A 22,592-nucleotide genomic window follows, 5' to 3' on the forward strand; every position below is an offset into this window, starting at 1 on the left:
ATCTAATTGACGATCACGTTTATCATGGGGTACATTCATAACACAAACAAAAAACAATTGACCAAATAAGAGGCCTTTGACAGAGATGGAAGAAATCCGAATGAAAAATAACAAAATAACAAACAAACATAACGAAGCATGCTGACAACTTAATTAGAACTAAACAAAGAGAAAAGAAAACTTACCGAAAAAGTTTGAAATCAAAACGACCCAAATCTGACTCAACTTCGAACTCTTGAGGCCGAACAAACTTTAATCAGGGTGTTCTCACATGAGAACACCTTGACTAAGGTCTATTAGACCTCAAACCCCTGTTAAGACTGGCCGGATTCCCCAGGTGCATGTGTTCTAAGGTCCGGATTTTCAGATCTGGTTTTTTAGGAGTTGTGGGTAGATTCGGACCAAACCAAGCTTGGTTTGGTCACGAGGAGGGTCAGGGGAGTGTCTGGTATGAAGATGGGGTAATTTGGCATAGGTCCGGGTTCGTTATACTGGTGGGCGACCTAGAACTTAAATGTATTCCCGCATTATACTGGTGGGCGACCTAGAACTTAAATGTATTCCCGCATTATACTGGTGGGCGACCTAGAACTTAAATGTATTCCCGCATTATACTGGTGGGAGACCTAGAACTTAAATGTATTCCCGCATTATACTGGTGGGCGACCTAGAACTTAAATGTATTCCCGCATTATACTGGTGGGCGACCTAGAACTTAAATGTATTCCCGCATTATACTGGTGGGCGACCTAGAACTTAAATGTATTCCCGCATTATACTGGTGGGCGACCTAGAACTTAAATGTATTGAAATTGCTTCCCCGTTCTTCCGAGAAAATTCCGACAATCGGCAGAAAATTTTCCGCCCCAGTTTTTGGTGACTTCCCTGGTGTTGCATCTCGCTGCCATCATCAATCCTTTGTTTTCCTGTAGCAGACAAAAGGATTTAATTAGTTTTCATCGTGGTGGTAGAGGGTGCCTTTCTGGCGGATGATTTTTCCTTTCTTCTCTTTTCTTGCTCTATGTCCCATAATTGATTAGCGGGCAGAGTTGCCTGCCGGGGTCTTTAGCCTGCTGGGATTGGCTTTCAATTAACCCCCTTTTCTGCTTTCTCTTTAAGCACGTGCTGTGGGAGTCTGCTTTTAACTCCTGAAACCACTCCCTTTATGAGCTTACTTCCTCCGATAATGTCGGGTATGATCACTGCATTGCTTGGGACCGGCCTTTAGGACTGTTTGTATTATCCTGCATTGGATGAATTCCCCTCCGGTTTCTGGTAGTAAGCTTTGAAAAATCCTTTCAAGACAAATTTTAGAAAAAGAAATAAAAGATAGAAAAAGGAGAAAGTCTTTCTGAACCAATATTTTGGTGGGAGAAGAAACTCAAAAGAACTTATCTGGAGGATATGACCGGTCCTCGTGATCATGACATGCACCATAGATTCCCGACCCAGTCTATTTGTATCAATCGATTTGCCCGATGGTCTGACTTGCTGGGGATGATAACTGACTATCCATGTGGTCGCTTTTGTTGATCTGTCTTGTCGCCTCATAGTGCCCTTCGAGGGGTTTTCACTAATGAGACTCTCTCCTTTCTTTCATCTCCCGGCGCCTTATAGTGCCTGTGAAGGTTTTCACCAATAAGACTTTCTTATTTCATATCCCTTATCTTACATCGCCTCTCGGTGCCTGTGAAGGTTTTCACCGATAAGACTCTCTCATTTTATTTCTCTCGAGGAATCGGGGCGTTGTAGATACGACCCTCTCTTCTAGAGATTCCTTTGACCATCAATTCCAGTCTTACGATCCTTTTCTTTGCTGGGGATCGATGTATTATTCTCGGCCTCATTTGCCTGACTCGACATCTATTGAACATTGATCGGGAGGTCTTCTGGACGTTGACGTTGGTTTTGGTGGGGAGTTAAAGAAGGGCTATAAAAATGAAAACAATTTGATGGGTGATGTGCTACAACTTTTGGAATCAAACCTTTGTTGGGACTTAAAACATAACCTCTGCCCCAGTTTTCTTGCTTGGGGGATTTATTATTTTTTTTACACTTATGTTGAGCTATGTGCGTTACGCACATTGTGCCTATTATGCACACTATGTACATTATGCATCCTATATTCACTATGATGCATACTATGACCGAGCCGTGAGGCGCCTACGTATCCTCTTCGAGGAATCGGGTCAAACGTAGTTCCCAAGGTTTTGTATTTCTTATGATTTTATCTTCTTTTTTTCCTTCTTTTCATTTTCTTTCTCTTTTCTTTTTCTCTTTTTTTTTCATGTCTTTTCCATTAGTGATTCCAAAAAGGGGTATGAAAGAATTACTTAAGGCTCAAAGGGGGAAGCAAGGGTTAAAAGTGTTTGGATAGAAGAAAGAATTGCCTCCGTCATCTCATTATCCAATAAATGCCAAATACAAACAAATAAACCAAAAATCGCCATAATTAAAGAAATTACGCATAATATCTCTTGACTGCATCTGAATTGATAGCCATGTCGACACATCTACCTTCGACATCTGTCAAACACAAAGCACCGTTGGACAATACTCTGGTCAGGATATAAGGCCCTTGCCAATTTGGGGCGAATTTGCCTTTTGCCTCGACCTGATGTGGGAGGATCTTCTTCAATACTTGCTGCCCTACTTCAAATTTCCTGGGGCGCACCTTCTTATTATATGTTCTTGCCATTCTCTTCTGGTACAACTGACCATGGCACACTGCTGCCAATCTTTTCTCATCTATCAGGCTCAACTGTTCCAATCGAGCTTTGACCCATTCCTCATCATCAATCCCGGCTTCAGCGACAATTCGGAGGGACGGAATTTCGACTTCCGCTGGTATTACGACCTCAGTTCCGTACACCAACAAATAAGGAGTTGTGCCTATGGAAGTTCGGACGGTGGTGCGGTAACCCAACAAAGCAAAGGGTAATCTCTCGTGCCATTGTCTGGAACCTTCCACCATCTTTCGCAGTATCTTCTTGATATTCTTATTGGCTGCTTCGACTGCTCCATTTGCCTTGGGACGATATGGGGTGGAATTGCGGTGTGTAATCTTGAACTGTTGGCATACCTCTCTCATCAAGCTGCTATTAAGATTTGCACCATTATCCGTGATGATCACTTTTGGGATCCCAAATCTGCAGATGATATGGGAGTGAACAAAGTCCACCACTGCCTTCTTGGTTACTGATTTGAAGGTTTTAGCCTCAACCCATTTGGTGAAGTAATCAATGGTCACTAGAATGAACCTATGACCGTTGGATGCTGCCGGCTCGATGGGCCCAATGACATCCATGCCCCATGCCACAAACGGCCATGGTGCTGACATCGTATGTAACTCTGTTGGCGGAGAATGAATCAAATCTCCATGTATCTGGCACTGATGGCATTTCCTCACGAAAGTGATACAGTCGTGTTCCATGGTGAGCCAATAACACCCTGTTCGAAGGATCTTTCTTGCCAACACATATCCGCTCATGTGTGGTCCACAAACTCCCGCATGTACCTCTGCCATAACTGTCGTTGCTTGACTGGCATCTATGCATCTCAACAATCCCAAATCCGGGGTTCTTTTGTACAATACTCCTCCACTGAGGAAGAAACCATTCGACAAACGCCGAAGGGCTCTTTTTAGGTCTCCAGAGGCATGTTCCGGATATATCCCCATTCTGAGGTATTCCTTGATATCATGAAACCAGGGTTCGCCATCTGCTTCTTCTTCTATGGCATTGCAGTAGGCGTGCTGATCACGGACCTGGATGTGTAGAGGATCAACATACATTTTGTCAGGGTGGTGCAGCATTGATGCTAAGGTGGCTAAGGCATCCGCAACCTCATTGTGAACTCTCGGGATGTGTTTGAACTTCACCGATCGAAATTGCTTGCTCAGATCATGCAAGCATTGTCGGTATGGTATGAGCTTTAGATCTCGTGTTTCCCATTCACCCTGAATTTGATGTACCAAGAGGTCCGAGTCTCCCAAGACCAAGACGTCTTGGACATCCATGTCAGCAGCCAAGCGCAGACCCAGAATGCAAGCCTCATACTCGGCCATATTGTTGGTGCAATAGAAGCGTAGTTGAGCCGTAACAGGATAATGGCATCCTGTTTCAGAAATGAGTACTGCTCCTATTCCAACCCCTTTTGCGTTTGCAGCTCCATCGAAGAAAAGCTTCCAACCCAGTTCCTCAGTTAATTCCATCTCATTAGGGTGCATCACCTCCTCATCGGGAAAGTATGTTCTTAAAGGCTCATACTTTTTATCAACGGGGTTCTCTGCCAAATGATCGGCCAGCGCCTGGGCTTTCATGGCTGTCCTCGTCACATAGACGATATCAAACTCTGTGAGCAGAATTTGCCATTTTGCCAACCTTCCCGTGGGCATAGGTTTCTGAAAGATATACTTCAACGGGTCCAAACGGGATATGAGATAAGTAGTATATGAAGACAGGTAGTGCTTCAACTTCTGAGCTACCCAAGTTAGGGCGCAGCATGTTTTCTCGAGTTGAGTGTACTTGACCTCATGCACTGTGAATTTCTTGCTAAGATAGTAGATGGCCTGCTCCTTCCTTTCTGTGTCATCATGTTGCCCCAGTACACAACCAAATGAATTTTCCAAGACCGTCAGGTAAAGGATTAGGGGCTTCCCGGGCTTAGGCGGGATCAATACGGGTGGATTAGACAGATACCCTTTGATTTGGTCGAAGGCCTCCTGACACTCTGCCGTCCAACCTACCGCAACATCCTTTCTCAACAACCGAAATATGGGCTCACAAGTTGCTGTGAGTTGAGCAATGAACCTGCTGATGTAATTGAGTCTACCCAGCAAACTCATTACCTCTGTTTTGTTCCTTAGCGGTGGCAAATCTCGGATGGATTCAATTTTGGATGGGTCTAGCTCAATCCCCCGTCGACTGACGATGAATCCTAGCAACTTTCCTGATGGGACCCCGAATGCGCATTTGGCCGGGTTAAGCTTGATATCATACCTTCGGAGTCTTTGGAAAAATCTCCTCAGGTCTGCCACATGGTCCTCCTGACGCCAAGATTTGATGATCACGTCATCGACGTACACCTCGATTTCTTTGTGTATCATGTCATGAAACACGGCAGTCATTGCTCGCATGTACGTTGCCCCGACGTTCTTTAATCCGAACGGCATTACCCGATAGCAGTAGGTTCCCCATGGCGTAATAAACGCTGTCTTCTCAGCATCCTCCTCGTCCATTAGGATCTGATGATAACCCGCATAGCAATCCACAAAGGATCCGATCTCGCGCCCAGCGCAATTATCGATCAGGATATGAATGTTGGGTAGCGGAAAATTGTCCTTGGGACTTGCTTTGTTGAGGTTGTGGTAGTCAACGCACACCCTGATTTTTCCATCCTTCTTTGGGACTGGTACCACATGGGCCAACCACTCGGGATATCGAGTGACCCGAATGACCTTCGATTGCAACTGCTTAATCACTTCTTCTTTGATCTTTACACTCATTTCTGTTTTAAATTTCCTTAGTTTTTGCTTGACCGGAGGGTATGTCGGGTCAGTGGGCAATTTGTGAACCACTAAATTGGTGCTTAATCCAGGCATATCGTCATATGACCATGCAAAAACATCTTTGAATTCCATGAGAGTTTTGATCAATTCTGCTCTGACATTCGGTTCAATGTGGATGCTAATTTTGGTCTCTTGGACGTTATCAGCGTCTCCTAGATTCACAACCTCAGTGTCATTTAGGTTAGGCTTGGGTTTCTCTTCAAATTGGTACAGTTCTCGGTTTATTTCTTCGAAGGCTTCACCTTCGTCATATTCAGATTCATCGTCACAAACGACCTCTTGCATCATTGAGTCGGTTTCAGATTGATTTATTAGACTAGGTCGAAGATCCGCTGTGCATGCCATATCATTAGAACCAGTAAAAAGAGAACTGTTCAGAAAGAAAAAGAACAAAACAAAATTAAGATGGGACAAAAAAAAAACTTTATTAAACTTGCGGGATAAAAGGGTTCACACTTTTACAAAAACGAAAGTAAAATTTGGATTACACCCTTGAATAATCCGAACAAACAAATAAACAAAACATAAATCAAAGCCTACTACCAAGACTCCCCTCGGACAGGAAGAGGAGTAACCGTCCAATTGTTGGTCTTGGCCTCAGGCCCCACAAATTGTATCTCTGCTCTGCTGGAACCTTCTCCAGCTTCCACCATACTAACATCCGCGAATAGCCTCTCAAAACTCTGATTTAGGTCTTCATTTATACCGATCAAAGGTCCTTGAATCTTTGGGACCGACGACCCCTTGGCACTTGCTTTGACAAAAGACCTTGAGAGGCGTGACACTGGTTTAGGCAGAAACCAGACCCTCTTCTTCATTTTTCGCGCTTGCTTCCTGTCTGCTGCGGTTGGTTTGAACCCCAATCCGAAAGTTTCCAGATTTTTAGGAAGGGAGACCGGTTGGACTATCCCTTGAAGCTCGACTCCCAGGCCTTTTCCTGGCACAAATCCATTACCCAGCATTTCTGAGACCATCATGACTGTAGCGGCAGCTATCTTCGGGTGCGGGATGATTTCTCCTTCAGAAATTTTGTTGGCCGACCCTGTATCGAAAATCTGGTAGACCCAAGGACCTTTGTCGTCAACGGTCTCTATGAAAGGTACAATGGTTCCGCCCATGGTGCATGTTGTATCCTCGCCGTGTAACACGACCTCTTGTCTTTCCCACTCGAACTTCACCGTCTGATGTAGGGTGGAAGGCACCGCTTTGGCTGCATGAATCCAGGGTCGTCCTAACAGCAGGTTATAAGAAACTGTGGCATCTAACACCTGGAATTCCATGGTAAACAGGACTGGACCAATGGTCAGTTCAAGTACAACATCCCCCACAGTGGCTGTTCCGTTTCCGTCAAACCCCCGGACACAGATGCTATTCTTCCGGATTCTTCCGCGGTCGATCTTTAACTGGTCTAGAGTGGATAATGGACAAATATTGGCACTTGAGCCGTTATCCACCAATACTTGAGTTACCACCGAGTCTTCACATTTGACAGCTAGGTATAAAGCTTTGTTATGCTCCGTACCTTCCACCGGCAGGTCATCATCTGAGAATGTTACCCTGTTCACCTCGAAAATCTTGTTGGCAATGGTTTCCAGGTGGTTTACAGAAATCTCACTGGGTACATGAGCCTCGTTCAATATCTTCAACAGGGCCCGACGATGCTCCTCAGAATGGATCAGTAATGACAACAGTGAGATCTGGGCCGGTGTTTTTCTCAGCTGTTCGACCACAGAATAGTCTTGTACTTTCATCTTCCTCAGGAACTCTTCAGCCTCTTCTTCGGACACAGGTTTCTTGGTTGCAACTGGGTTGGTTCTTCTTAGCTCCACCGGAGCAAAACATCGACCTGATCGAGTCAGCCCTTGCGCTTCACAACTGACTTCTTCCACCTGTTTTCCTTTGTACATCACCACCGCCTTTTCATATTTCCAAGGCACAGCCCTGCTGTCAATCATCGGTAGCTGGACCACAGGCTTTATGGTCACCCGTTCTCTACATACCCCTTTCAACACGACTGTCGGTGTGGGCGGGATCCCTGATACTACTAACTTGCTCGGCTCGGGTTTGCTTGTTATGGCGGACGAGCTCTTTCCCAATATCACTACCGGCTTGACGCCTCCTCCCTGTGACTGTACACTCGTTCCTCCACTGGTTAAGACTTCTTTCGGGGCGGCTTGGATCATCATCACTGTTTGTGAGGGTTTTCTTAATTCTCCTCCCTCACACACCAACTCAATCATGTGAGTTTCGTGGTGCGCTGGCAGTGGGTTTTGGTTGATGTTAGGAGCCTCCGGTGTCTGGACCTCGATCTTATTGGTGTCAATAAGATCCTGTATGGCATGCCTTAACTTCCAGCACTTCTCGGTATCGTGCCCGAGCATCCCTGAACAGTATTCACAACTGATTGATCGATCCAAATTCTGAGGTGGGGGATTTGGTTCTCGAGTCTGGACAGGACTAACCAAACCCAATTGCCGCAGCTTGTGGAACAAAGCGGTGTAGGTTTCTCCCAGCTCCGTGAAGGTTCTCTGCTTCCGCAACCTGTCATTCCTAGCATCTGGATTTCCCCGAAAGCCTATCCCTGAAGGGTTTCTATATGCCCTTGGTGGAGGGTAGGTGTTTTGCGGTGGGTAGTTATTATGTGGAGCTGGGTATGTGTTGTGGGGGGCCGGTGCGCGCCATTGTGGGCGAACCGGAGGCTGAGTGTATGCCTGGGCTTGGTGTACGGAACAATGTGGTTCTCGAGGTGGATAGAAATTTTGTGGTGGGCTGTATGGGTATTCTGACCTGTGAGGTCTGGGTTGGTTGTAGTGTGGCCTGCCAGCCCTGGACCAACTGCCTGCCTCGATCGTGGCAACCTCTTCTTTCTTTCTTCTCAACGCACCTCCCGTGCCGTTTTGAATAGCCTGGGTTGTGGCCTTGAGTGCCGAATAGTTCAAGATCTTGTCAGACCTCAAACCCTCTTCTATCATGACCCCTATCTTGACCACCTCGTTGAAAGATTTTCCAACCGTTGTCACCAAGTGACCAAAGTAGGTTGGATCCAATGTCTGCAAAAAATAGTCCACCATCTCTCCCTCTCTCATGGGAGGATCGACTCTAGCTGCTTGCTCTCTCCAGCGGAACCCGAACTCGCGAAAACTTTCCCCGGGCTTCTTCCCAGTTCTCAATAACGTGAGACGGTCAGGGACTATCTCTAGATTGTACTGGAAATGACCTGCAAAAGCCTGCGCCAGATCATCCCACGTGTACCACCTGCTGAAATCCTGCCTGGTATACCATTCCAGTGCAGATCCGCTCAGACTTTGGCCGAAATAAGCTATCAACAGCTCATCCTTGCCGCCTGCCCCTCTCATTTTGCTACAGAATCCCCGCAAATGTGCCATGGGATCACCGTGCCCTTCATATAAATCAAACTTGGGCATCTTGAACCCAGCCGGGAGTTGGACGTCTGGGAAAGGGCACAGATCTTTGTATGCCACGCTGACTTGATTGCCCAGCCCGTGTAAGTTCCTGAAAGACTGCTCCAGGCTTTTGAACTTTCTCAACACTTCATCCTGTTCAGGGGCCTTAACCGGCTTCTCAACCTCTGCCGGTACTTCCAAATGTGGATTGTAAGCCTGTGGTTCGGGTGCATGAAACATAGGCTCGGGGGGATAGTATTGTGTATCGTGAGCCTGAAACAATGGCTCACTGGTCGTTCTTTGCAAAGGGGCTGAGGTTGGTCCCACAAAAATGGGAATATTGGGTGTTGGGAGAGGTTGATGGGGTGGTGGAGCTTGGGAATCATGAGGGCTTCTTTCTTGATGATAGAGGGGATTTGGGCGGATTGTGGAAGGGCCGGAGTGAGGGTATTCTGGCATGTGCCCCAGTGTTTCAGGGCTCTTTTGTGTTTTGGCTATGGCTAGCTGCATTGCATTCATCTCTAGTCCCATCCTTTCAATCTTTTCCATCGCTTCTTTTAGCAACTGACTCATTGGCCTTTCTTCCTCATTACTATTCTCTGAAGTAGTCATGCTTGTTGCTATCGGTCCTTTGGATCTGGTTTGGTAGGAGTGTGTTGCCAGAGTTCTTTAACAACTAACTTGTCTGGATCAGACAGCAACAAACTTTGTCAGCGTTAGGGTTTAACAGATTTGATCATAACACACAGAGGATGCAATGCACCTAGGCAGTTAACCGTTTCTACATGCTTTGCTTCAAACAACATGCGTCATCCCGGTTTGCTCATTCGTCCCCCTTTTTATTAAGTATTTTGGGAAACCCTGTGTTTTATTTTATTACGTATTTTCTTTTCTTTCTTTATTAGAAGCGGTCGAATCTTATGGGGATTGCCTACGTATCATGTCCCCGCGTGAATCAGACCAGGCGTAGTTCTGCCCAATAAAAGATAAACAATAATAAACATTTTTTCACAATTTCCATTTTTCACAATTTTCAAAAGATTTATAAACTTCAAAACAAATGGCCAACTTTCTTCCTCCGTTTGCTAATTTTAACCAAATGGTTATTTTTGCAAATGTGGTCCCTTCCAATTCTCACATGAATTCTAAGGTCGGGGAGGATTATTTTGACACTTTACAAACTTGTCCATTCTTTTACGAAAATAACCTTTCGACAACTGAAAGACACTCTAAGGCTATTTCGGCAAGAACGGTTCAAGGCGCGGCCGAAGCTGGCTCGACTTATTATGACAAAATTTGAACGGTATTCACCTGACCGTCGACTCTTTTTTTTCAAATCACAATAAAACTTGGTGTTGCAAAACACGGCCATTCAGCGTCTAGGGGGCGAAGGTTTAAAAGGCTGTGTGGGTCAACTAGACCAAAAATCCTAAACATGACCCCCAAAAGGCGGCTATTTATGCAAAGTCAGCCTTCCGGCGTCCCTTTCGGGAACATTCGGCTATTTATGACAAAACAGCATCACCTGACTTATTTATGACTCTTTTTATCATTTTTTTTTAAAATTAGAAAACTCAATATTGCAAGCACGGCCTTTCAACGTCTCGGGGACGAAGATTTATAAGGCTGTGTGGGTCAACTGGACCAAATCTTAAATATGACCCAAAAGTGGCTATTTATGCAAAGTCAGCCTTCCGGCGTCCCCTTCGGGAACATTCGGCTATGTTTTGATAAAACAGCGTCACCCGACTTCTTTATGACAGAATTAAAATTTTGACATGTTTTTTTTCTTTTTATTATTATTTATTTGTTTTTGGCTATTTTAGCAAAAGGTGGGGTTGGACCCGATGAGGGTTGCCTACGTATCTCACATCCGGTGAGAATCAAACCCGCGCAGTTCGGGCAGATCATGAATAAGTAAATGAACTAACTTTTCTTTATTTTTTTATTTTATTTTTTAAAACAAATTAATAAGACACACATTTTCTTTCTTTTTTTTTCAAAATTCTGGCAGAGTTTTAACCATTTCCTGGGTATTGATCTTTCAAAAATAATTATCTCCTTATCCGTTATTCAGAAACCGGTCAGCATGCAAGCCTTGAAACAAGTAAATGCATAAAGTAAGCAGGATGCATCAGGATGGTCTTTTCATATCAGGTTGCTAGTCCTAGACGGACCCAACCCCTGTGTTGAGTCCCCTAAGTCAAATGCACATGATGCAAATAAACGTTCCTACTAGGGATCCGGCATGTGTCTTTGTTATACTAAGTTCATAACCTGGATATTTGTTCTAGACCTGGCTTACCCGAGCGGACAACTCGAGCCAAGGATGGGAGCTGTGTACCGGTAACCAAAAGGCCATCCGATTTTGCAACTCCTCCGAATCCTCGTTCTATTTTGGTATATGGCACTAACAGAAAGAAGTCACGACCAGCGTGCACTCCTCAAGAGAGAGAAGAGAGGGGTTTCGGCACAGTTTATATGTACAGTTCAAACAATATCAAAGCAGTAAAAGCAGCACTTAGCACATTAGGCTCAAACACGTAAAAATCAGATAATAAATAAAGCCAAATAATAACAATTATTCTAAGCTCGAATTCTTAACCCTGAACCAGTGGTTCTGGGTTAGATAATCCCCAGCAGAGTCGCCAGAGCTGTCACACGTCCTTTTTCCGCACCCGTGAGGGTACAAGGGAGTTTTTCCAATTAAAGGACAATCGAAACGGGATTCATTTATTTATTTCAGAGTCGCCACTTGGGAGACTTAGGGTGTCCCAAGTCACCAATTTTAATTCCCGAATCGAGGAAAATAATGACTCTATATTACAGTCTGCGTACCAGAAATCCGGATAAGGAATTCTGTTAACACGGGAGAAGGTGTTAGGCATTCCCGAGTTCCGTGGTTCTAGCACGATCGCTCAACTGTTATATTCGGCATATTTATCTGATTTTAAATACAATATGAACTTATGTGCAAATTTTATCTTTCAGCCGCTTTTATCATTTACTGTTATTTTTATCAAGAATTGCAACGTTATAAAATGTATCTCGAACCACGTTACAATCAATGTACCCGTGGTCGTCGACACACTTTGACTCCGTTGAGATTTGGATTTGGGTCACATCAATGTGCACCCGAGTTTAAGGAAATTAAATTATTAAAGGCGCGCCTAAAGCGACTAGCGTATTTATTTTGGGTAGGACCGTGGAATTTTGCTAAACGGTCCATCCCCGAGTCTAAGCAAATTTAAAACAAGTATTTACTGAAGGCCCCGCAATTTTGTATTTTTATTCGGCGAGGCTCATCTCGTTCTTATTTTTTTTAAAAGGGATTTGCAACGTCATGGAAATGTATCTCAAACCACGTCACAATCAATGTACCCGCGATTAGAGACACATTTCGACTCCGTTGAGATTGAGATTTGGGTCACATAAATGTGCACCCGAATTTAAGGAGGTAACTTTATTAAGTACGCGCTTAAAGAGACTATCGCGTTATTATTCTGGGAGGGCTGTGAGATTTGCTAAACGGCCCGTCCAGGAAACTGAATGCTTCGATAATATACACTTAACGAGGGCCCCACAGCTTTGTGCAAATTTATTTATTTTTGTCGAGGCTCATCTCGTTCTTATTTTTAAAGGATATCCTATAGCAATTACGTTTCTTGTCGTGTTTGTCTCTACTAAATAAAAAAATAGATGTCCTAATTAATTGCGTACTTGCCAGTTATCTATAACAACATTCGAAAATGCTTAAGAATCAGGAACGAGGCTGCGTGCACAGTCAGCCGATTAAATAAGCACAGGCCCCAAATACAGCCCATGCGAGATGGGCCAGACCTGGGCCCTGGTTTGTTCGATGCGGGCCTGCTGGGTCCGTTTCGACCTGAGCTCGACCTTTGAGAGGTTGAGATTGCAAGCTATGTGTTCTTTGTCTTAATCATGGTTTACCGATTATATGAAACAGTTTATCGGAAAGGAAAGAGCTTAACTAATAGAGTACGATTGTTATGCTTGGCATACATTACAGGATTATATTACACCATTAAACTAAATCTAAGATGCAACCTATTGTATTGGGCATGTTTCTATCTACCAGCCTGCATTTCCAATTGGATGTCAAATTGCCCTACAATTGATATCTACCAGGCATGCAAACTATCTTCAGTATCCAAACAACACTACAAACTATCATGCATTTCATGAGGTTTAACATAACAGTCCATAAAAAATCTTCAGATCTTCTATTTTGTATTCATGCTTAGCCTTCAAGTTACATTGACAATGTTCTAATCGTGTACCTGGTATAGCCAAGCGAAAGAAGAAGGGAATGATCAGCTGAGTAGTATGCAGTAAGCACAGCAACAGCAGATATACAACAACAAACAACAACAAATCAACAAATCACAAGTGCTTTCCACAGTCCATAGACAACCAACAACAATTCCAGAGTAAGGAAAACCCAAAGTGGTCGAGCACCAAACAAACCCTCCCAGACACAGAGTAATAAACCAGCAGAAAGCCCAAGATACCAAATGTAACAGCAACAGAAGACCCAACAACCACAAAGTTCAGCAAATATCCAGTACAGTTCCAACAATCAGGAAGGCTAAAACTCAATCCAGAGCATACAGAAAACTCAGTGCAGTAACAATTACAGCAGAAAACACACAGCCTTCTCTTAATAGAACAGTAATGACCCTAGCTAGACTGACTGACTTGGCCAGAACAGCTCAATCAACTTAGTTCCTTGTGCAGTTTGGGCAGTGTTTAGTTAGAGTGTTCTGGAAATTTCACTTTTTGTTTTTCTCTTCTCTGAAGACTAAAAGTCCAGCCCTCTTTAAGTTCTCAAATGGCCTATTTATAAGCCAAATGACCCAGTGCAGCTAAGCTGCCTCCCCCTACTTGCAGACTGCCCATACTCTTTTAAGCCCATGCCTAAGCATCTTTTGGTGCCAGCCCTTTGTTCCCCACGCCTGGTTTTTGTTTAATCAAGAGTTATGGGCTCATTTTACTATTCATTTTAATCCCCATACCCTTGTGTCTTGTTCCCCATTGAGCATTAGTTTAATCCTAAATTAGTACCCTACTTGTCAGCTCATTTAAACTAATCGTTTTGTTTGTTCATACAGGCAGTGTGACATTGGTATTAGTTTAATCCCAAATTAGTACCCTACTTGTCAGCTCATTTAAACTAATCGTTTTGTCCTTTTCAACACCCCAGAATACCCTTGTTGGCCCTTGATTATTACTGCCCTGCCCATTGCAGTATCAGGGCATTTTGAACTTCTGAAAGTTCAATTTCAGAATTGCCCTAGCCTGATTCTTTTAATTGTTTTTTACAATGTAGTTACAAACTAGCACTCATAAATAATGTCCAACACTCAAATCACAATACAGGTCCATTCAGTCAAGTGAGGTTGTACATATTAGAATATTTGAACATTCAGTCGTAGGAAATTAATCGACGACATTTATCAGGTCGACTATACTAATTATAACAGGTAATAATCAGTCGCTCATATAAACAATACGTTCAGGGACCTAAAGGGCATCAGACAACTTTTGTTCAATTACTGGGGGCCTATATGAATTAACTCATTTGACGACTAATCTAATTGACGATCACGTTTATCATGGGGTACATTCAGAACACAAACAAAAAACAATTGACCAAATAAGAGGCCTTTGACAGAGATGGAAGAAATCCGAATGAAAAATAACAAAATAACAAACAAACACAACGAAACATGCTGACAACTTAATTAGAACTAAATATAGAGAAAAGAAAACTTACCGAAAAAGTTTGAAATCAAAACGACCCAAATCTGACTCAACTTCGAACTCTTGAGGCCGAACAAACTTTAATCAGGGTGTTCTCACATGAGAACACCTTGACTAAGGTCTATTAGACCTCAAACCCCTGTTAAGACTGGCCGGATTCCCCAGGTGCATGTGTTCTAAGGTCCGGATTTTCAGATCTGGTTTTTTAGGAGTTGTGGGTAGATTCGGACCAAACCAAGCTTGGTTTGGTCACGAGGAGGGTCAGGGGAGTGTCTGGTATGAAGATGGGGTAATTTGGCATAGGTCCGGGTTCGACTCAAATCTTCAAATGAAGATTCGAGACGAAGGAAAGTGATTCGAGGCAAATGGATAGCAGATCCATGTTCAGGAGAGTGCGGGGGACTTAGGGTGTTCAGGAGGTGGTCACCGGCGTTCGTGCCGCCGGGTTCTGGTGAAAGGGAAGCTAGGGCGGCTTGCTAGGGTTTGGGGTTTCAGGTTTGAGCTTGGGGACGATGAAGGGGGGGTTCAGATAGGGGGCGTGGGGAGTGATAGAGGGTTTATATACGGAGTAGGGGATTGGATCTGAGCCGTTAGATTCTTGGATCTGATGGTGAGAAATGAGACGGGGTCGTTTGGTAGTTAAACGGGGTCGTTTGGTTTAAGTGAGGGGTTGGGTCAGACCGGTTATTGGGTCGGGTTTGAAAATGGGTTGCTGAAAGAGGTCCTGAGCCGTTAGATCGGCCTGGACGGACGGCTCAGATCAAACGCCTTTATACGGCGTCGTTTGGGGGGTTTGCCTGAGGCCTGGTTTGGACTGGGTCAGATCGAATTGGTTTGGGCCTATTTTTGGTTTATTTTCTTGGCCCAAACCGTTTTCTTCATTCTTTTCTTCTTTTTTTTTTCTTTTTCTTTTTTTTTCTAATTTTTTTTAAAACTAAAAATAAAAATGAAGTTCAAACAAACATTAATTTAACACCTAACAATTATCAAAATATTTAAATAGGTTAAATCGCACCCTACAATATTTTTTGTGAATTTTCTTTTACTGAACGAATTATGGTCTAATTACCATGACATACACATTTTGTATTTTGTTTAATAATGTAAAAAATAGCAAAAATGGACAGAACCACACATGTCTAGCAGCACACATTACGGAAAATTGAAAATTGTACAGCGAGGTCCTTTGTCACTATTTTTCTTTTGGAGTGACTGTCCGTGAAGCAAAAATCACGTGCTTACAAGGGGCACTGCACCAACAAGCCTACGCCTCTCATAAGCCTCCCTCCAAGTGAAGGCAGCTCTAGAAAACTGAAAAGTAGTAAATTTTACCCCACTGGTCTCTAGAATACCCGTTGTACGAAGAATTCTCTGACACTTGTCCAAGAAACCCTGGGCATCCTCGCCTTCTGTACTACTGAAAGTCGGAGGCTGAAGTCTACCAAACCTCTCTAATATGCGATGCCCGTCCTCTATCATAACAGGAGTTACATAGTCTTGAGTAGCTGCAACCGGCTGGGCTAGAGGTGCCCGCGGTGTCTGAAGTCCCTCCACGACCTGCTTAGGTGTGCGAGCGGTGGGAGTCTGAGTGCCTCCCTCGGCCTGAGAAGTAGTTGCGGCGGTAGTAACTGAGACCGCCTGAGCTAGGTCCGTGCACACTAATAGAATCGGGGCTAGGGCCTCCTGAAGGCCTAGAATTACAATAGGCACAGCTAGTGCCTGAGCTGGTGCTGCTGGAGCGTCCATAACTGAGCCCTGATCATGAATTGGGGCGGCTAGTGGATCTGCAGGTGCTGCCCTAGTTGCTGTACGGGCTACACCCATGCCCCTACCACGGCCTCGACTGCGTTCTCGGCCTCTGGTGGCCCCAGCTGGTGGTACCGATGGTCTTCCATCCTGACTGGTAGCACGTGTCCTCACCATCTGTGAGAGAATAGAATAACAGAGGTTTAGTACTCGGTCAACAGATTCGCACGACAAGAATTTAAGAATATGAAGTTTTCCTAAAGGTTCTGCAGCATCCCGAGGATAAATATAGACGTCTCCGTACCGATCCGTGAGACTTTACTAAACCTGCTCATGACTCGTGAGACCTATGTAACCTAGGCTCTGATACCAACTTGTCATGACCCTAAAACGAACCCGGTCATGATGGTGCCTATTGGGAAACTAGGCCAGCTGACAGAAACCCCAAACCAACAAAAACAATTATAATAAGTCATTTAAAGTCATTAATAAGCTAAACATCCCAAAATGTAATGTAGAATAGAACAGTGCGGAAATAAAACACAGCTGACATCGGGGTGTCACCAGTTATGAGCAACTACAACTCGTCTAGAAAATATCAAAAGACAATAGATTCTGAAACAAAGATAATACAAAGCAGAATAAAGATTGGAAGGAGAATCACTAGGCTGCGAACGCCAAGCAGCTACCTAGTCAACTCCGAAAAGCCTATTGGAAGATAAATCAGCATTCGCTAGCATGACCCAAGACTCCTGGATCTGCACACAGGGTGCAGGGAGTAATGTGAGTACGTCAACTCAGTAGGTAATAAAAGTAAAGGCAGTTGAGCAGTAAGAAAACACGTAAACCACAACATAATGCTACAACAAAATAGTATAAATCTAGATCAATGCAGTAAAGCAGTAAAACATGTGAAAATACCTCAGTTTCGAAAGCCTTTTTAAAACATCTTACAATAGTTTCAAACAAGTGATAAAAACAGTGAGAAAATGGTAGAAACGTAAAACGGCCCCTCGGGCAAAATATATACCACAACCACCCCTCAGGCACAGTATCAGCAGAACCAGCCCCTCGGGCTACCTCACAATCACTCGTATCAGCCCCTCGGGCAATAACATGAAATAACAACAGCCCTTCGGGCAATATAACATCTCACAATGGGTACCCGCACTCATTAGGGGTGTACAGACTCCTAGAGGGGCTCCTACAGCCCAAGCGCTATAACAACCCATCTCGTGGCATAATCAAACTCGCCCTCGGCCTCATAACAAGCCACCTCGTGGCGTAACAAATCAGGCCCTTGGCCTCATAAATCATGAATCAGTACAACATTGATGCGGCGTGCAGACCAATCATATAATATCCTTACAACACATGCCCTCGACCTCAATCAGTCAGAAATCTCTCAAGCCACTCGGGCAACAGTAAAACATGATGCTCAGCCAAAATATCATTTAAAATATCAAAATAGAGTAAATATGACTGAGTTATGAAAACAGTAGAATAAGGCATGACTGAGTACAAATATGAAGTCAAAATAGTGAGCAATTGGAGTAAAAATCCCCTAAGGGTCCAAAACAGTTGGCACGAGGCCCAAATATGGCATTCAGACCAAAACATGATAATATTTTCCAAAACACAATGATATCAAACAGTTTTCAATCAAATACGTGACCTAACAGTCATACGGGACGGACCAAATCACAATCCCCAATAGTGCACGACTCCACGCTCGTCATCTAGCATGTGTGTCACCTCAAAGTAGCACAACGATGTGAAATCTGGGGTTTCAAACCCTCAAGACAACATTTACAATCATTACTTACCTCTATCTGGTCCAAACTCTAGCCTGCGATGCCTTTGCCTCTTGACTCGGCCTTCGGATGCTCCAAATCTAACCAAAAATAGATTTATACCATTAAAATATGCTAAGGGAACAAAGCCTAAACGAAAATAACCAATTTACATCAAAAATCCCGAAATTGGCCAAACTCGACCCCCGGGCCCACATCTCGGACTCCAGTAAAAATCACAAAAAGAGAATCCTTACACTCCCACGAGTTCATACATATCAAATACATCGAAATTCGACCACAAACGGCCCCTCAAATCCTCAAATCAAAGTCTCAAATTCCAAGCCCTAACTCCCCAATTTTAGGCTTTTAGATTCCATAAATTTCATGTTTAATTAGGTAGAAATTCCAATAGGATCGAGCATTAAGTCCATAAATCTTACCTCCAAGTGTTTCCCTTTGATTCCCTCTTTAATTTTTCCCAAAAAGCTCCAAAATCGCTAAAAATATGGAAGTTAGACCCAAAATTGTGGACAATGACTATTTAAACATTCTGCCCAGGTGACCTTTTCCTTCTTCGCGAACGCGGTCAAAGCCTCGCGTTTGCGAAGCACAAAAATTCATTGACCACAAAATCCTTTTTCGCGAACACGACCACCTAAACACGAACGCAAAGCTTCAGCTTCTCAGACTATCGCGAACACGACCCCCTTAACGCGAATGCGAAGCACAAAAGGCTAGGACCCTAGCTGCTCCAATTACTTTACGCGAACGCGGGAACCTCATCGCGTTCGCGACGCACACTGAACCTCACCCTTCGCGAATGCGGGACCAACATTCTGAAAGTGAAGGGCAAATTGACTGCCTCACATCTCTTCCCTTCGCGAACGCATGAGCCCTCTCGCGAACGCGAATGCCAAAACTCCGCAACACCAACATCAGCAAATCTGCAACTTTCAATACAAGGATTTGATCCGTTTAACCACCCGAAACTCACCCGAGGCGCTCGGAACCTTAACCAAATATGCCAACATATCCCATAAGCTCATCAAACTTGTTCCAACCTTCGAAACACTCAAAACAACATCAAAACATCAAATCACCATCGGATTCAACCCTAAGAATCCAAAAACTTCCAAATTTCGCTTTCGATCAAAAAGTCTACCAAACCTCGTCCGAATGACCTGAAATTTTGCACACGCATCACAAATGACACAACGGACTTACTCCAAGTCCCGGAATTCCATTCCGACCCCTATATCAAAATCCCCCCATAAACCGGGAAACGCCAAAATTCCAATTTTGCCAATTCAAGCCTAAATCTTCTCCGGACCTCCAAAACACATTCAGATCACGCTCCTAAGTCCCAAATTACCTCCCGAAGCTATCCGAACTATCAGAATTCACATCCGAGCCCTTTTTCACATAAGTCAACATCCGGTTGACTTTTCCAACCTAAGCTTACTCAAAAGAGACTAAGTGTCTCATTCCTTTCCAAAACCTCTCCGAACCCAAACTAACCAACACGATGCCACATAACACAGTTGAACAAGATATAAAGAAGCATAAATGAGGGAAACAGAGCAGTAACTCATGAAACAACTGGCCAGGTCGTTACATCCTCCCTCTCTTAAACAAACGTTCGTCCTCGAACGGGTCAAGAAACATACCTGAAGTCTCAAATAGGCGAGGATATCTGTTCCGCATCTCCCGCTCGGTCTCTCGTGTAGCCTCCTCCACGGGTCGATCTCTCCACTGCACTTTCACTGAAGCTATATCCTTTAATCTCAACGTTCGAACCTGACGCTCCAAGACAGTTGTTGGCTCCACATCATAAGAAAAATCCCCATCTAACTGAATCGTGCTGAAATCCAAAACATGAGACGGATCGCCAATATACTTCCGGAGCATAGAAACATGAAATATCAGATGCACACTCGATAAGTTGGGTGGCAAAGCATGCTCATAAGCCACCTCCTCAATACTCCGAAGCACCTCAAAAGGCACAATGAATCAAGGATTCAATTTACCCTTCTTCCCAAATCTCATAACACCCTTCGTGGGTGAACCTTTCAATAGAACCTTCTCACCAACCATGTAGGACACATCACGAACCTTCATGTCAGCATAACTCTTTTATCTCGACTATGCTGTACGAAACCGCTCCTGGATCACCTTCACCTTGTCTAAAGCATCCTACACCAAGTTTGTACCCAAAAGCCTAGCCTCACCCGACTCAAACCAACCGATCGGAGATCTACGCCATCCATCTCCCATACAAAGCCTCATATGGAGCCATCTGAATACTCGACTGATAACTGTTGTTATAAGCAAACTCTGTGAATGGTAGAAACTGATCCCATGACCCTAAAAAATCAATGATGCAAGCGCGCAACATGTCCTCCAATATCTGAATAGTGCACTCGGACTGCCCGTCTATCTGAGGGTGAAAAGTTGTGCTCAACTCAACCTGAGTACCCAACTCTCTCTGCATGGTTCTCTAAAACTGCAAAGTAAACTGAGTATCTCTATCTGAAATGATGGAAACTGGGACACCATGCAAATGAACAATCTCCCTAATATATATCTCTGCCAACCGCTTTGAAAAATAGATAGTACACATAGGAATAAAGTGCGCACACTTGGTCAGCCGATCCAAAATCACCCAAATAGCATCAAACTTCTTCAAAGTCCGTGGGATCCCAACTACGAAGTCCATGGTAATCCGCTCCCACTTCCACTCTAGAATATCCATCTGCAGAAGCAAGCCACTCGGTCTCTGATGCTCATATTTCACCTGCTGACAATTGAGACACTGAGCTACAAATCCCACAATGTCCTTCTTCATTCCCCTCCACCGATAATGTTGTCTCATATCTTGATACATCTTCGCGACACCCGGATGGATGGAATACCGCGAGCTATGGGCCTCCTCCAGAACCAACTCCCGAAGCCCTTCTACATTGGGCACACATATCCGGCCTTGCATCCTCAACACCCCATCATCACCAATAGTCACATCTCTGGCATCACCGTGCTGAACTCTGTCCTTAAGGACAAACAAATAAGGATCATCATACTGGCGCTCTCTGATGTGATCAAATAAGGAAGACCGAGAAACCACATAAGCCAATACCCGACTGGGCTCCGAAATATCCAACCTCACGAACCGATTGGCCAAGGCCTGAACATCAACTGCAAGAGGTTGCTCCCCAACAGGAATATATGTCAAACTCCCCATACTCACCGCCTTCCTACTCAAGGCATCGGCCACCATATTGGCCTTCCCCAGGTGATACAAAATAGTGATATCATAGTCCTTTAGCAGATCCAACCACCTCCGTTGCCTCAAATTGAGATCCTTCTCCTTGAACAAGTGTGGGAGGCTACGATGATCAGTAAACATCTCACAAGACACACCATACAAATAATGTCTCCAAATCTTCAACGCGTGAACAATGACAACCAACTCTAGATCATGAACAAGGTAGTTCTTCTCATGGGGCTTCAACTGACAAGAAACATAAGCAATAAATCTACCCTTCTACATCAACATATACCCAATACCAACCCTCGAAGCATCACAATACACTGTATATGAACCTGAAGTTGATGGCAGAACTAACACTGGAGTGTGGTCAAGGCAGTATTGAGCTCCTGAAAGCTCTCCTCACACTCATCCGACCACCTGAATAGAGCACCCTTATGAGTCAACTTGGTCAAGGGTGATGCGATAGATGAAAATCCTTTAACAAACCGATGGTAATAACCCACCAATCCAAGAAAGCTGCGAATCTCTGTGGCTGAGGACGGTCTGGGCCAACTCTGAACCGCCTCTATCTTCTTCGAATCAACCTGAATACCCTCACTGGACACCACGTGCCCCAAGAATGCCACTGAACTGAGCCAAAATTCACACTTGGAGAACTTTGCATAAAGCTTCTCCTCCCTCAATCTCTGCAACACAACTCTCAAATGCTCCGCATGCTCCTCCTGACTATGTGAATACACCCGAATATCATCAATGAAAACTATGACAAACGAGTCGAGATAAGGCCAAAACACGTTGTTCATCAAATGCATGAATGCTGCTGGGACATTGGTTAGCCCAAAAGACATCCCAGGAACTCATAATGACTATATCGGGTCTTGAAAGGTTTCTTATGAATATCCGAATCCCTGATCTTCAGCTAGTGATACCCTGAACGAAGATCAATCTTGGAGAACACTCTCGCTCCCTAAAGCTGGTCAAATAAATCATCGAAACGAGGCAAAGGATACTTGTTCTTGATTTTC

The sequence above is a fragment of the Nicotiana tabacum genome, chromosome 16 (assembly GCF_000715075.1).
Source record: "Nicotiana tabacum cultivar K326 chromosome 16, ASM71507v2, whole genome shotgun sequence".
Lineage (NCBI taxonomy): Eukaryota > Viridiplantae > Streptophyta > Magnoliopsida > Solanales > Solanaceae > Nicotiana > Nicotiana tabacum.